Below are 17,692 nucleotides of genomic sequence, written 5' to 3' on the forward strand. Positions count from 1 at the left end.
ATGTCCACCATGATGACCTTCTTCTGCTTCTCATTGGTCATGATGATGTCAGGTTGTAGCAGGCTGTCCATTCCGGGGACAGCAGAGTCATCAGAGATGCTCCCCAGGGTCAGTGGGATGGCTTTGACCAGCTAGTCCTGGATGGTATTGTGGTAGAGCTGCCAGGCCCCGAAGAGGGTCTGGTAACCGCACAAGATGTGAGGCAACATACCATTGGCAAAGCCATACTTTCTGCAGTGCTTGTCCCAGTTCACACGGTGGACAGCCCATTGAAGAGAATACAGTTGAACCGGGAACTTCCAGTTGGCGAACCAAGTAAAGCTGCACTGGGGTAGAAGGTGGTTGCTGGCAATCTACTTGCTGGGCTAGCTTCTGCTTAAGGTTTTTGGTGTAGTGACAGCAGATGTCTTTCAGGGTCCTCTCCAGCATCATTAGGTAGTCGGTTGATGATATTATGGCCAAGGTTTTTAAGCACCTTGACTCCCAGCTCCTGGTCCTCTTCCCAACAATGTCCTCTTTCCTAGTTGATACAAGGCATTGCAGGTGCGAGACCAGAGAAAGAAATGTCTCCCCACCCTCTTCCTAACTTGGCCACCCTTGTCTCCTCAGGTGGACCCAGTAAGCTCCTCTTCCCCTGCCCCCCAACCCCGGCAACATTCCATCCCACTGCCCTGGGATCCCTTCCCTGAGTCCTGAACCACCCAATCCCTGTCCTCACTCCTGCACCCTCCACACTGTGCCTGAGCCCCCCTCCACACACAAACACACTCAACCTCCTTTTCTGTGTGCCCCACTTCTATACTATAGCTCCATGCACTATACAATCATGTGAATAAAGCATGTGCATTTTCCTTTTAATTTACAAAAACAAACCCTAAACATTACTGAAGTTAAGGACCTGAGCAAAGCTAGATATTTCAGCTTATACAGGGGTGGCCAACCCATTAGAGATGAAGAGCTAAAATAGCAGTGGATAGAGTGCCAAGAGCCACAGGGGGGAAGCAAAAAAAAAAAAAAAAAAAAAGCATTGCACTGGGGTGCCCATTAATATACACATCTCCCAAGTTGGTATTCCAAGGGGAGTGAAATTCATTAAAGTTATGCAGGGGAAATAGGTGCCCAGGGCGTACTGTCACAAAGAAAGCACTGGGTAGATATATATAGTACTCAAAATATAGTGATAAAAATAACATTACAGGACATTTCGGACAAGAGCCACTCTCACTGGGTTGAAACAGAAGGTGCGGGCTCTGGGGTGGGAATGAAGGATCTGGGTGTGGCAAGGGGTGAGAAGTGCAAGCTCTGGGAGGGAATTTGGGTTCAAGAGAAAGTAGGAGAAGGGGATGTTGGCTTAGGGAGGAGGCTCCAGGCTGGAGAGTGTTGGGGTCAGGTGGAGGGTTGGGGAGCTGAGCAAGCTGCAGGCTTGTGGATGTGAGGGTGCAGGAGTTTGGGGATGTGAGAGGCTCAGGACAGCGGGTTCCAGTGTACAATAGGCTCAGGTTTAGGGTCCGGGGTGGGGTGCAGGAGTGTTATGATACTGTGGCCATATGGGGGCTTGGCCCCAATTGGGGGCTTGTTGGCCAGGCTTCATTTTTAAATAAATATTATGTCATGTTTCAGCATTGTCTTTATTTATGAGAGGGGTAGGGAACCTGTTTTGAGTCAGGGGTCACTGACCCACAGAAAAAGTAGTCAGGGCCACACAAGTGAGATACAAAAAAAAAAAAAACCTCAACCCCTCCCACCCCAAATCTGCTGGTGGCCACAGGGAACAGGGTGCTGGGGCAGGGTGCTCCTGGGGAGGTGGCTGGGACCTGGCCAGGGACAGCTCGGCCAATACCTGGGGATACCGGTTCACAGGAAGGGCATGGTCTGCTCTTCCCCTCTCCTCCTCTAAACAGCTGGCGCGCTTCCAGAAATACCGGATCTGTCTCTCGGCCGTGAACTTCCTTCCCTTTGCTGCCTGCCTGTGCAGGGTTTGTGTGTGTGTGTGTGTGTGTGTGTGTTTGGGTGAGGGGAGGTGTCCGGGGCCTGCATGCCAGCTCCAACTTCTCAGGAAGCGCGTGCTCTTCCTCTGCTCCACGACAGCTGCATGCTTCCTGAGAAGTTGGAGCTGACATGCAGTCTGAGGATTCCTACTCCTCACGCCACTGTTGCATAAATTGCTGGTTTCGTCCCCTTGCAAGCTAGTCTGATTTACCCCAAGAAGAGAGTCACACTTTCAGGCTGGGTCCAACTCAAGTTTATTGGTTGCAACCAAGGTTCGGCTAAGGAACTCAATGTTCAAAGCAAAGCCGACCCCCAGCATCACGTAAGCAAGGGGTTTTATAGGGTTACCATCCTTCCTGGTTTATGTGCCTTAGAGCGATAGGTTACTTCATTTTGACCCTTAGTATTCTTATAGGTCAGGTTAATTTTCTAAATAAGTGCCTACTTGCAGACTTTGCGGTTGCAGTTGTTTGTTACATTTATTCATTTGCTTAACAATAGGCGAGTTACACTTCCCTTTTTCCTGTCTGAGCCTGCCACAAGTTACTTAACAGGAGACTGGTTTCACTCCCCACTATACCAACGTCTCCTTATTAGGTGTTGTTTTTGCAACAGGCACTGACCTTTACAGCACTCCTATACAAATAGCAAATATGTCTAAGCATTAGCAATGTATATAGGTTGTACGTGCTTCTTATAGGGGAATCAATGGATCCGGGGGATTTGACTTCCCTTTTACACATCACCGCCAACCCAATTCCTATCTCCTCCCTTACCCCATAGCCCCCCCCCCCCGCAATCTTATGCCTGGGTCCCGGTCCCGAAGACACTGCCGCCGCTGCTACCGCCATGAGTGTCTCTATCCAGGCGCTGGGATTCTGCGTTGAGCAGCCGCCGGCCGGCCTTGAGTATGTGTTGGCTGGGGCGCCTGCACGGAGCGGCCCCGCTGTGAGCTCACGCTGGAGTGTGGCACAGAGCAGACCGACCATAAGCAAGTGTTGGGGCGGCAGGGGCTCTGCCGGGGGAGGCAGCACAAGTTGCTCTGGAGCCAGCGGGGGCTGTGCCAGGGGAGGCGGCGCAAGCTGCTCTGGGGCCAGTGGGGGCTATTCCGGGGGAGGCGGCATAAGCTGCTCCAGGGCCGGCTGGGGCTGTGCCGGGGTGGGGGCTGTGCAGGGGGAAGTGGTGCAAGCTGCCCCGATGCCAGTGGGTGCTGTGCATGTGCTGGCTGGGGCATGTCCACTTGTGCTGGAATGCGGCACAGAGCAGCCCGGCCATAAATAGGTGCTGGGGCACCTTGCACAAAGTGGCCAGGCTGAGCGGTACTTGCAGGAGCTGCATTTTTCTAATCAAAGAGCCGCATGCGATCATGAGCCGCGGGGTGGTCACCCCTGTGCTAATATTTCACCTGTAGTAAATACAATTGCTTGTACAGTACAGAAGGTAAATAGAAAGGACCATAATTTTGTCAAATTAAGTGTAAAAATATAATAAGAAAAGCCAAGAAGGAGTTTGAAGAACAGCTAGCTAGAAACTCAAAAAGTAATAGTAAACTGTTTTTGAAGTAAATCAGAAGAAGGAAGCTGGCTAAACAACTAGTGGGGCCCTTGGATGATTGAGATACTTAAAGGAGCACTCAGAGATGATAAAGCCATTGCGGAGAAGTGAAATGAATTCTTTTCTTCAGTCTTCATGGCTGAGGATATAGGGGAGATTCAAAAGCTGAGCCATTCTTTTTAGGTGACAAATCTGAGGAATTGTCTTAGATTGAGGTGTCATTAGAGGAGGTTTTGAAACAAATTGATAAACTTAACAGTAACAAGTCTCCGGGACCAGATGGCATTCACCTAAGAGTTCTGCAATGGGAAATTGCAGAACTATTAGTTGTGGTTTGTAACCTATCCTTTAAATTGTCTTCCGTACCTAATGATTGGAAGATAGGTAACGTGACACCAATATTTAAAACAGGCTCTAGAGGTAATCCTAGAAATTACAGCGCATTAAGTCTTAACATCAGTACGGGCAAATTAGTTGAAACTATAGTAAAGAATAAAATTGTCAGACACATGTTGGGGGAAAATCAACATAGTTTCTGTAAAGGGCAATCATGCTTACTAATCTACTGGAGTTCTTTGAGGGGGTCAACAAACGTGGAAAACGGGGATCCAGTAAAATGCAGGACGATCCAGTAGACATAGTATACTTAGATTTCTAGAAAGCCTTAGACAAAGTCCCTCACCAAAGGCTCTTAAGTAAAGTAATTGTCATGGGATAAGAGGTAAGGTCCTTTTGTAGACTGAGAACTGGTTAAAAGACAGGAAACAAGGGATAGGAGTAAATGGTAAGTTTTCTGAGTGGAAAGAGGTAACTAGTGGGATCCCCCAAGGGCCTATCCTATGATCCATCCTATTCAACAGATTTATAATAATCTACAGAAAGAGGTAAACAGTGAGGCTTTGTCTACACTGCAGGGTTTTTGTGCAAGAAGCTTTTTGAGGAAGAGATCTTTTGCAATAACTTCTTGTACAAAAGAGTGTCCACACCTCAAAAGCACATCACAAAAGTGATGTGCTTTTGCACAAGAAAGCGTCCATGCTGCATGGACACTCTCGCACAAGAAAATTCTGATTGCCATTCCCAGAATGGCCATCAAAGCACCTGTGCTTGTTGTGATAGGCTCTTTTTGCACAAGAAACCCCCGTTGAGCAACCACACACACCTTTTTGCGCAAGGACTCTTGCGCAAAAAGGAGATATGCCTTGCAAAAGGAGGTATACCTTCACTGCAAAAAGCCCTTTGTTCTGTCAATTTACTGTAGATTTTCTTGCACAAAAACACGCTTGAGGTATGGATGCTCCATGGGTGTTTGCACAAAACCTCTGTAGTGCAGACATAACCTGAGGTAGCAAACTTTTCAGATGATAGCAGACTGCTCAAGATAGTTAAGATCAAAGCAGTCTGTGAAGAACTTCAAAAAGAGCCCACCAAACAAAGTGATTGGAAATTTAATGTTGATAAATGTAAAGTAATGCACATTGGAAAAATAATCCCAATTATATATAATATATATATGATGGGGACTAATTTGGCTACAACTACACAAGAGAGACATTTTGGAGTCATTGTGGATAGTTCTCTGAAAACATCCACTCAGTGTACAGTGGCAGTCAAAAAGGCAAATAGAATGTTAGGAATCATTAAAAAAGGGATAGAAAATAAGACAGAAAATATCTTATTGCCTCTATATAAAACCATGGTATGCCAACATCTTGAATACTGCATACAGATGTGGTCACCTCATCCCAAAAAAGGTATATTGGCATTGGAAAGGGTTCAGAAAAGAGCAACAAAAATGATTATGGGTTTGGAACGGGTCCCATATTAAGAAAGATTAAAAAGACATGGACTTTTCAGCTCAGAAAAGAGGAAACTAAGGAGGAATATGATAGAGATCTATAAAATCATGACTGGTATGGAAAATGTGAATAAGGAAAAGTTACTTACTTTTCCTGCAATAAAAGAACTAGGGGTCACCAAATGAAATTAATAGGCAGCAGGTTGAAACAAACAAACAAAAGGAAGTTTTTCTTCACTCAGTACACTGTCTATCTGTGGAACTCCTTGCTAGAGGATGCGATGAAGGCTAGAACTTTAACCAGGTTCAAAGAAGAGCTAGATAGATGGAAATTGATGGCGGTTAGGCCCATCAATGACTATTAGACAGGATACCGGGCTAGATGGACCCTTGGTCTGACCCAGTATGGCCATTCTTATGTTCTTAAATATTTCAAACACGTACATATATAGTATTTTTAACATTATGTAGACATACATATATACATAAATGTAGGTTGGATATTAGGGTTGCTAGGTGTCCAGTTTTGAACTGGACAGTCCATTATTTGAGCTTTCTGTTTGGGAAAGAAATTGAGAAAATATAAATCTCTGGTATTTTCTAAATAAGATGTATTGTAGATTGTGATGTAATGTCAAGTGTGTCCAGTATTTTTGTTGAAACCATCTGGCAACCCTATTGGATATTAGGAAAAACTATTTCTCTAGGAAGGTGGTGAAGCACAGGAATGGCTTACCTACGGAGTTAGTGGAATCTTCATTGCTAGAGGCTTTTTAAGCCTGGCTTGACAAATCTTGTCTGGGATGATTTACTTAGAATTGCTCCTGCTTTGGACAAGGGGCTTGACTCAATGACCTCCTGAGGTCTCTTCCAGACCTATGATTCTATGATTCTAAGAAATGTTAAATAGAACAAATATTAGCCTATTTTAACCCAAGTCTAAAACAAAATGTAAACAAAACGAATCAAAAGTACAGTATGAAAATGAAATAAAATGCAAGGTATTAACTTTTTCCTCCACCTAATGATTGTCAAAATTGACATGTGTCCTCAAAACATCTTTACTCTTAATACAATATTTGGTTATCTTGATCATTGTGATGAACCGGAGGGGTAATACTCTTTTCTGTCCATTCCAACCATTCAGCTAACTAAAATTGCTGGTAAGGATTTAAACCACAGACAGTGAGTCCTGGAGAGTCTCCAGGAATGCTAGGGAAGCAGGAAGTGAGTTGATAGGAAGCCAGAAGAGCCAATGGAAACAGAGTGTGGATTTTTTAAATGGAAGCAATAACTTTCCCGGTCCAGTCTTTGTATGAGCAGAGGAGAAACTGGGAGACATGAATTGAGCCAAGGAGCAAGGCATGGAGTATCCCGCAACATCCATGCCTTGGAATGACTAAATCTTGGAACAACAGATATGTGAGTAAAACAGGGAATGTATATTGAGATGCAATCAGATTATTTTTTTATTTTTGGATTTGTTGGACTTCTGTGTGCTGAGCACATGTAACTACCCATCTTACATTGTAACATTCCAAACTGAATCCCAGGAAAGCAATTTTTGTTTTTAATCTTTCTTTTCTTCAGTTGCCCTGTAACACATAGCAAGCAAGTAATGTTTCACTAAGTATGTTTTCTTTGTTGATAAAAAAATCACCTTTTTGAGATCCATGATCTGATTTATGTGTCCTAGAAGGTGGAGATTATGTGTGCACATGCTTAAGACTACAAAGCCAGATCTTAAGAAAAAAATTAAAAGTTTTTTTTCCAGCTCTCTCTAGAGATCTCTCTCTAGAGATCTTCAGGGAACCCGACAGGAAGAAATTAAAAAATGCATCTTCCTTGGTTCTCTAAGGGGGGTTTGCATTTGGGAAGTGGCAGAAATACCAGTCCAAGGCCAGGGAATCTGTGAACTTGGAAGTTTGTAAACAGGAGTCTTTAGTGGCAGGGTAATTTAAAAGTCTCGTGGGACTCCCACTGTTTGCACTCGAAGTACTAGAATGGGGAATAGCCTTCACAATCATGAGAATAACTTCTCATCCACAATCTCATGCCAGCTTTGTGGAAATTACAGCCATTGCTTGTTAGAAAATAACATGATCCTTATGCCCCCAAACAGGAGGTATACTGATATTGCGAGAAAAGAGGTTTTTGTGCAAAAAGAAAATATCTGCACTACTTGTTTTGCGTCCCTAGCGCAAAAACAGATTGGCAGAAAATATGCAAATGAGATCAGAACTCATGCAAATGTGTCCCTAATTAGTATATTTTTTGCCGAGAAAACTTGTAGTATAGACGAAGCCCAAGTAACTATGAGTTGCAAGATTTGTCATTTTGCTAGCAAGTAAAGTATGATTAACATGCAACAGGCTGTGATATACACCCAGTGCTTGATTGTATTGCCTCTAGTGTTGCTGAGGCTTTTAAAACTGACAGCAGTGGGGACAGAATCAGATCTTTATTTTTTGATTGGCAAGAAGGGTGATGAGATGATATGCTCCCTGTCCTACAGCATGACCTTATCCCCTCTACCTCCTCATATTAATTGGCCCCTGCAAAAAATGTGGTTCTGGCATAATTCAATTAAAACGATATCCTGTATCATTTCAGTTAATGGGAGTTTCACTCTTTACTTCAACAAGAAAACAATCATGGCCTGAGAGCACTGAGTTCACTATGTCTAGACTACATGCCTCTGCCAACAGAGGCACGTAAAATAAGCTACCCGACATAGTCAATGAAGTAGGGATTTAAATATCCCCGGCTTCATTAAAATACAAATGGCCACTGCGCTGTGCCGGCTCAGCTGAACATTGGCACAGCGCGCGAGTCAAGATGCAGATCGGTCGACAAAGGAAGCCTTTGTTGACTGCTCCCTTATGCCTCGTGAAACGTGCCTAGTTCGAACTGCCTCGTGCCTAGTTTGAACTAGGGTTGCAAATGTAGGCGACTGAAATTGCTAATGAAGTGGGGATTTAAATATCCCGTGCTTCATTAGCATAACCTCACCCGTGCGCTATTCCGATTGCCAGCTGATTCGAACCAGGAATTGCACTCCGGGCTGCGTTAGTTCGAATCAACCCCTGGGTTCGAACTAACGTACTCCTCCCCAAGGGTTGATTCGAACTAATGCGGACCGGAGCACACTTCCTGGTTAGAATCAGTTGGTGATCAGAATAGCACGCAGGTGAGATTATGCTAATGAAGCATGGGATATTTAAATCTCCGCTTCATTAGCAATTTCGGTCACCTACATTTGCATCCCTAGTTCAAACTAGGGTGCAAGTGTAGATATACCCTATGGCTGCGTCTAGACTGGCATGATTTTGCGGAAATACTTTTAACGGAAAATTTTTTCTGTTAAAAGTATTTCTGCAAAAGTGCATCTAGATTGGCATGGATGCTTTTGCGCAAAAGCATCTGTGGCCAGTCTAGATGCGATTTTGCGCAAGAAATCCCCGATTGCCCTTTTAGCCATCAGGGCTTTTTTGCACAAAACAGTTCTTCCCTGTCTACACTGGCCCTCTTGCGCAAGTATTCTTGCTCAAGAGGGCTTTTTCCCGAGTGGGAGCGTGAAAGTATTTGTGCAAGAAGCACTGATTTTGTACATTACAAAGTCAGTGCTCTTGCACAAATTCAAGCGGCCAGTGTAGACAGCTGGCAAGTTTTTGTGCAAAAGCAGCTGCTTTTGCGCAAAATCTTGCCAGTCTAGATGCACCCTATGAGAGAGATACTTATGCACAGAAAAGTTACAAAGAAGTCCAGGTAGCATCACTATGCCTGTTTTTGCATATAACGTTTTATTGCACATAGAATTCACACAGTGTGATTGGCCATGCTACACATGATGGTGCTAGGAGCCTATGGGTACGTCTACACTACAAGCTTCTTTTGGAATATGCTTTTCCAAAAGAGATCTTCCGGAAAAGCTTATTTTAAAATAGAGCAAAAAGTGCAACAAAATAGCGATTTGCTATTTCAAAAGATAGCGTCCAATCAGTGTGGACGCTATCTCGCATTTAAGGCTACCCAGAACCAGTCCAGGCAGGGCATTAGGTCAGCAGTTGCTTCCAGGTGCTGCTGCCTAAGCCTAGCTGAGAGATGTGCTTAAAGGGACAGCCACTTCTTCTGCTTGCTTGCCTATCTCTCCGAGGGATAGCAAAGCATTTGCAGTGTGCGCTCTGGTTGCCCTACCTTTGGACACCACAGTGCACTCTACTATGGAGCTGAAGCTGCCCCTGGGCATGTGATGCAGTTTCTGCAGCAGTTTCTGCAAGTTGCCTTCATTGCCCTGCATGAGCTCGACCCCAATCTCATCTTTTAGAAGATCTGCCTCTGGGCAGGAGCAATGCCCTGGCAACCACACCCCATGGTGGAGACATGGTTCTGGAGCCTGGACTCCAGTTCTGACTGGTGAGACCAGCTGGTGATGGAGCAGTGGAATGACCAGCAATGGCTCTAAAACTTCCGCATGAGAAAGGAGACATTGTAGCCAGACAGGAACCCCCTTGTAACATCCATTTTTGCTTGCCTGGAGCATACAGGGCACACAGAGCAGAAGGCCCAGGCTGTGACCGTGAATGGCTGTAAACAGAGATACGCCCATTGCTGACCAAGAGGCTGCCAAGGAGTGCCCTTGACTCAAACCCATATTGATACGAACACACATCCATCCGCGGGGGGGAGGAATCTCTCGCCCAGTAAAAAAATGTCTAGTGCTCACAATTTAGTTATCTCTCTTGCAAGTGTAAATTAACTTGAAACTTGCTTGTAAGAACTGGCGCCACAAAATGGACCAGTAGAATTCGGCATCTTAGATAAGAAAGAGAATACGGGCCCCCAGGGGTATAAAGATAGGTCCAGCAGCGCATTTTCTCTGAGTGTCAATCTACCATCTATCTGCTGGTCGGATTTGGTGTTTGATCTCCCAAGGTTCCAGAGGGGACGCCCACCTGGGGTATTTATGGGGAGGGAGAGAAGGGAAGGGCTTAGGGGTGTCCCAAGGGCTCAGGCACACCCTTTGATTCTCTGTTTTGTGTCTTTGTCTCCTTCTGCAGGTGGTGAAGGCCATAAACACTGTCCTGCCATGCAGAGTAATCCACCTGGATGTCCTGGACACCATTGTCACTGGATTTGTCACCCTGGACTTTCTCAACTGGGGGGAGGGGTACGACTATAGATGGAACCCACATCCCCATCCATGCCCCTGAATACCAGGAAGTGCAGCATATTAACAGAAAGGGATACTTTTCCATGGCCCTGCAGGCCCTGGTCGACCACCGTGGACAGTTCACAGACATTTACATCAGCTGGTCGGGGAAGGCACACAACACCCATGTCTTCCACAACTCCAGTCTGTACCACAAGCTGGAGGCTGGCAATTTCTTTCCCAAGCACAACATCAGGATCAGGGATATTGAGATGCCACTGTGCATTGTGGGGGATGTGGCCTAACCCCTAATCCTGTGGTTGATGAAGACCTATCCCGGCCACCTGAATCAGACCAAGGACTGATTCAATGGACACATGGGAAGGCCCCACACAGGCAGTCTGAATGCATCTTTGGGCACTTTAAGGTACCTCCTAACCTGTGTCGATGGGGGGAGCACAACATCTCCCAGGCGATATCTGCTTGTTGTGTTCTCCACAACATCATGGAGAGGAAGGAGGCAGCCTTCTTTCTGGGGTGGAAGGCAGAGGCCGGCCAGGAGGGACAGTCCTTCAAGCAGCCGCACACAGTTGCCATGTGCCAGGCCCATCCAGGAGGCCCCGAGGGAGATTTTCTCTCAAGGACCTCAGTAACTCTCCCTTCGGCCTCCCCACTAGGAACCTCTGGCTTGCCCACTTCTGCCTTTCCCACAACAACCCTTCCCTTCTCCTCTACACCTATCTTCCCTGCAGACCCAATAAAAACAACTGTTTTGTTTTGGAAAAAATACTCTGTGTTTTTTCATTTGGGATAGAAGTCACTGGGGAGGAGTGGGGGCTGAGAACCTGCAAATGGGGATCAAGGCAGGAGGCTGAGATCATTGGAGGTGGGAGGAGAGGCTCAGAGTTAAAACTTGACTGACGTGTGGCTTGGGTGCTTCTTCCACCTCATGTCCGGGGACCTCAATGACCTCAGGGGTGGATGAGATCCAAGGGGGATACACAGGAGGGGGGGGTCTAGAGCTGGGTCAGGCATGGGAGGGGGGAGCAGGGACTGGTACTGGTGGCAGGTAGGTCATCATCTCCTGAACATGTTGTGTCCCTGCTGCAGCAGCTTGGTCCACATATGGGCCCACCCTTGCATGTCGTCTCAGACCTTCTGGGCCTGCGTCTGTTGCATGTACAGGAGGATGGACACATGCTTCCTCATCAGGTCATCCTGGACCCTCCGATGCCTGCAGCTCCCCTGGGATTGGGTGACTGGCGTGGCTCCTGGTGATTGCCTCACAGTCATGGCTGGACCAGCAGGGAGAATAAAGAGAGATGATCAGTCATCCATGGAGACACTGTCCCGGATGCCTTGCCTTGCCCTCATCAGTGAGCTGAGTGCAACAGTTTTTGAGTCAGAGGACAGTGATGTCCCAGAAGCAAGGTCATGTGTGGCCTGAACACCGGGCCCTGCCTTACCGGGGCCCAGAGGTCCCCAGGGGATCATGCTTCCGCCCCCACCCCATCTCACAGATAAGCAGGAAAGGGAAATGGACGGCCACACTGGGATCCACAGAGGGGCCTCAAGCGGCCTGGGCTTCCATTAGGGCCACATACATACCTACACCTGGCAGCATTGTCCCCTGGAGTGAGTGCTGCCTTGAGCTTGCAGGCATGCTCATGTGCAGCTCTCCTGAATCTGTGTTCATTCGTGTGTGCACTTGTCCCCAGCCTCCTGCCCTGGTCCCTAGCCTCCTTCCAGCAGTGGCTTGTGATGGGAGGGCGTTCCCACATGGGGGTCAGAAGTGTGTCTGGCCTCCCCAGAGCCTGTAAGCAGGAGTCCAGGGGTGCTCCAGGGCTGTCTCCTGGGGCTGCATGGTGCAGACTGGTGCTGCATGTGCATGGACTGCAGCGCAATGGTCAGGCTGAGAAGTCTGAGCAACGATTGCACCACAGCCCCTCAGTTCCTGCCACTCCCACCCGGTGTGTGTGAGAAACTAAGAGCACTCACCTAATGATCCTTTCCTGGGCTTGGAGGATGCCTGGGACACATTCCAGCCATGGGGTAACAAGTTCCAACATGAGTATGGTTACCGTGCTGGCTGTTTCCTCCTTCTTGTGGGCGGGGATTCCCAGGCAGGTGATGACGGGTGTCTCCAGCCCCAAGTCCACTTTCAGGGGTGGGGAAGGGTCTGCATCGTACACCAGAATGTGATGGAGTTCATTGTAATAGGGGCAGGAGTGGGGTCCTGCCCCAAAGCATGAGCTACACTCCCTCACCCTGGCGTAGGCCTGCCACAGCTCCTTAACTTTGCTGCGGACCTGCTCCAGGCTCCTGGTATTACCCTTTGTGGCCAGGCTCTTGGCCATCTGGCCGTAGATGTCTGCATTGCGCCATCTGGAGTGGAGATCCTCGAGGTTCTCCTCATCATCCCATACCTCCAGGATGGCCAGGATCTCCATCCCAGACCAGGACAGCGCATGCCTCTTGCGGCTATTGGAAGGCTCCGGTCTGCTTCCTGCCACAATTCCCATCCACTGTGTCTGCAGCTTTAAGAGATGCCAGGAAACAGGAACTATAGAGTTGTGATGAGTGTGGCCAGAGTGGCCAGCAGGGCACCTGTATTATTTCTTGGAGGCCTCTCTTTTTTAAATAACTCCCTGTTCCGTGTCCACACACACCCTTTCCAAAAAAGCTTTTTTGGAAAAAGGCTTACTCCTCGTGAAATGAGGTATCCTACCATTGGAAAATGCTGTCCGTTATTTCAACTTTCTATCAAAATAACAGAATGGCAATATGGCAAGTTTTTTTTCCAGAATAACTGCCCTTATTCCAGAAAAATGGTGCCGTGTAGATGCACCCTATTATGCGTTTTTCTCCATTAATTTTCACTCTGCAACTTTATTTAAAATTTGCCAGTAAGCGTAGCCTTATGAGAAAGACATTTCACTTTCATAAGGATCCAATATGATACTTTTTGATAAGGAAAAAAATACTATGAAAAATGCATTGAAACTAGAGATAGAGTGAGCATAGTTGGGGGAGATCACGGCTTAAAAGTCTTGGAATGCCCTTGAAAATTTGGTTTATCAAATTCTGTCATGCAGTTCTTTTTCATACTACCACACTTGAGTAAAGTTCTCTCAGCGATCTGATATTTCTGGTATGGTTTGCAAGAATGTCATTGTACACTAAGCAAGTCTGAATCAGTCCTGTATTTTGTTCTGTTCCTTTTATATGAAAGATGACTTTGTTCAGAGAAATATTTTCAGAAAAAATTTTAGGAAGAAAATAATTCACTAGTGGCTTTTTAAAGAAGAAATTGTTAGGAAAGAATTAGATAATTCATTTACTTAGAATAGTTCTGTAAAGGAGGAAACAAAAACACTACAATAAAAAGTTTCCTCACCACAGATCTAACCAAGAAGAATCAGAGGGTGAACTAGTTGGATCTTTACATCATATCAAAGGATAAAGGATAACTGCTGATTAATATTATCTATTAATATTAGCTATGAAAAACAAAACACTGAAATACTGTAGTTAGACGACAAATTCTACAACACTGTAAAGCCAATAGGAATTTTGCCATTAGTGTAAAAGGGATCAGAGTAATACGTTTCGTTCTTTCTCAAACAAAAATACCATCAACATTAAAAGCTTTGAAAAATATTTCTTGAACTTTGAGTCTTGGCTACAATCTTTCCCCATTCTACTGCTGCTTAAGGGCATTTTAATGGTTGTGTAAAATGTCTACATAGAGGAAACTCTAAAATGTTGCTATATATACACAAAATATGTAATGCAGATCCTGTTACATTTTTTATCTAATATTCATTTAGTAATTAGGTTGTCACTGGTTAAAAGAGTGCTTTCTGGTTAACTGGTGGCCTGGCTAGGCTGGAGCAGCCCCCCGCCAAATGTGGGCAGGCAGCTGCTGCAGCTTGACCTGGCCTACCGCGCCACGCTGCAGGTACTCCAGACCAGCCGGGCCTGTAAGAGCAGCCCATAGCATGATGGGCCTGGCTGAACTGGAGAATCCCACCCCCTCCACCACTGATGCGGGCAGGGGGCCTTCAGCCTGTCTGGGACTACCATGCTGAGTTTGTGAGGCGTTCCAGCTGTGCCAGAGCAGCCCCCACCTGCAGCAGGCTTGGCCTGGACAGAGCAGCCCCCTACTATTTAACATTTAACCAGTTAACTGAAAAAATGGGATTTTAAATCCCTATCAGTAATAACTTTTCTTAACTTAATATTAGTAACTAGCCAATTAGCTGTCATAAGACGGGATTTTCAGGTCTCTCCTCCACGTCTGTCTTCTCTCCTGAGCTTCTGGTCTCTCTCTCTCTCTCTCTCCTCCTCCTCCTCCTACTGCCTCCCCCCCCCCAGCTCTCCTCCGCCTCCTGCCTCTCTCTCTTTCTCTCTCCTTCTTTTCTCCTACCTCTTCTGCCTCCCACTCTCTCTTTCTCTTCTCCCCTCCTGCCTCTCACTCAGGGGACCGTGGAGCCCAATCGGTCACTTGCGCTACTTGCTTCCACGTGGTGGCCCTGCTGAGCAGCGCAGAAGTCAGCCGAGCACCATGGTGGGAGGCGAAGGAGGGCGGGGCAGTGACGTTCAAAGCAAGGGGGTGGGGCCTAGAGCCGCTGTCACGCCACACGTCACCTCCCCACCCCCCTTCACCTCCCTCCGTGGCGCTCGGCTGACTTCTTCGCCACTCAGCTGGGCTGCCGCAGTGGAGCAAGTGGCGCAAGTGGCTATTTGGGCTCCCCCGCAGCGGCCTGGCTGAGTGGCGCAGAAGTCAGCCGAGTGCCACAGCGGGAGATGAAGAGGAGCACGAAGGGGGGTGGGACGGTGATGTACACAGCCGGGCCCCACCCCTCTTCGCTTCCTGCTGTGGTGCTCAGCTGACTTCTGCACCGGTCAGCCAGGCCACCTGACCTGCTCCTCAGGGATGCTGCATGGGGAGCGTGGGGCCCAAAAGGCTGCTTGTGCCGCTTGCTTCCCCACGGCTGTCTGCCTGAGCGGCGCAGAAGTCAGCCGAGCACCACGGCAGGAGGAGAAGGACGTGACTCAGGCAACAGCGCCTCCCAGAGGGAACAGCCAGCATTTCAACATTACAGAGTCACAGACATTGGGCTACTATGTATATGATATGGGCACGAATTGAAAATTCATTAGGTGATGTCACTTTATTTTGAGAAATATTATTTGGGAGTGGCGAGGAGGAGGAAAATAGCCAGCTGGCAATCAGTGAGGGTATGTTTACACTACAAAGTTAATTCGAATTAACGGAGCGCTTAATTCGAACTAGGTAAACCTCATTCTACGAGGACTAAGCCTAGTTCGAACTTACTAGTTCGAATTAAGGGCTGTGTAGCCCCTTAATTCGAACTAGTGGGAGGCTAGCCCTCCCCAGCTTTCCCTGGTGGCCACTCTGGCCAACACCAGGGAAACTCTATTGCCCCCTCCCGGCCCCGGACCTCTTAAAGGGGCACGGGCTGGCTACGGTGCCCGTGCCTGGTGCAAGCCTGCCAGCACGCAGCTAGCAGACCCTGCACCTGGCACGGCTCAAGCCAGCCACCCAATGGCCCCCAGCCCTCCCCCTCTTCCTGGGACCAGGCTGGCGGCTCCCAGGAGCTTGCCCGGGACCGCAAGAAGCGGGCACCCGCCTGGTCTAGTGCGGACATCGTGCACCTCGTCCACGACCTTCACACTAGGCACAGGAAAGTGTCCAACTAGGGCAGGAGAGCTGCCAGCCTGGCCACCCAGGAGCAGGTGTGCATGAAAATCAAGGTGGTCCACTGAGACCCCCGACCCTGAGCCCTGAGCTTACAATGGCCGTACTGGGTCAGACCAAAGGTCCATCTAGCTCAGTAGCCTGTCTGCCGACAGCAGCCAACCCTAGGGACCCTGGTGGGGATGGACCAAAGACAGTAACCAAGCCATTTGGCTCGTGCCATCCCTCTCCAGCCTTCCACAAACTTTGGGCAGGGACACCACTCCTACCCCCTGGCTAATAGCACTCCATGTGGACCCAACCTCCATCACTTTAGCTCACTTCTCTTTAAACTCTGTTCTAGTTCTAGCCTTCACAGCCTCCTGCAGCAAGGAGTTCCACAGGTTGACTCTTTGCTTTGTGAAGAACAACTTTCTGTTACTAGTTTGAAGCCTGCTACCCATTCCTTTCCTTTGGTGTCCTCTAGTCCTTCTATTATGGGAACTAATGAAGAACTTTTCTTGATGCACCCTCTCCACCCCACTCATGCTTTTATAGACCTCTATCCTATCCCCCCTCAGTCTCCTCTTTTCTAAGCTGAAAAGTCCCAGTCTCTTTAGCCTCTCTTCATATGGGACCTGTTCCAAATCTCTGATCATTTTAGTTGCCATCCCCTCTCCCACTCTCTCTCTTCCCCTCTCCCATCTCCTTTTCCCAGTCTCCCCAAGTTTTGTTCAATAAAGAGAGATTCTATTTTTGACCACACGTTTTCTTTATTTTGTACATCAGGAAGGGGGGCTACGGAAGGGTAAGTGGAAGGAGGTGAGGGAGGAATGGGGTACGAGCCCCCGATGGGGAGGACTGGGCTGGCTCTGCGGGCCTCTGGGGGTGGAAGCTCTCCTGCAGCCCCCCAATTGCCCCCTCTCCCCAGATGGCAGCCTGCAGCAAGTGCAGCCGGTCTGATGGCCGAGTGCTGTGATGTGCCCAGTGTGGGCACTCAGGGCACTCCAATCCAGGACTGCTTTGCAAGCGGGGCACCCCTGAGAACTGTCTGTCCGGGGTGGGGGTCGGGTCCCTTTAAGCACAGCCCTCGGCTAGCCTGAGGCAGCAGCTCCACGTTCTAAGTCCTAATCTGATGCCCTGCCGGCACTGCTTCCAGCCATCCTTAACCCCGGTTCAGGGTCCACTTAATGTGGACATGCTAGTTCGAATTAGCAAAACGCTAATTCGAACTAGTTTTTTAGTCTTGATCCGTTAGTTCGAATTAGCTTAGTTCGAATTAACTAATTCGAACTAAGTTAGTTCGAATTAGCGCTGTAGTGTAGACATACCCTGAGAGCCAAGAACTTTTTATCAGTTTGGAGCCAGTCCCTTTCTCCCAGGATGTCTTCCAGTCAAGCATTGATCCTGGGGAGTGGGAACTTCTGGTGAGTTCACAATTTTTTCTTACTGCTAGATGGTTAAGGCAATGGGGTGTGATGTTTGGTGTGTTTTG

This window comes from Pelodiscus sinensis, chromosome 9 (genome assembly GCF_052426305.1).
Source record: "Pelodiscus sinensis isolate ZL-2025 chromosome 9, ASM5242630v1, whole genome shotgun sequence".
NCBI lineage: Eukaryota > Metazoa > Chordata > Testudines > Trionychidae > Pelodiscus > Pelodiscus sinensis.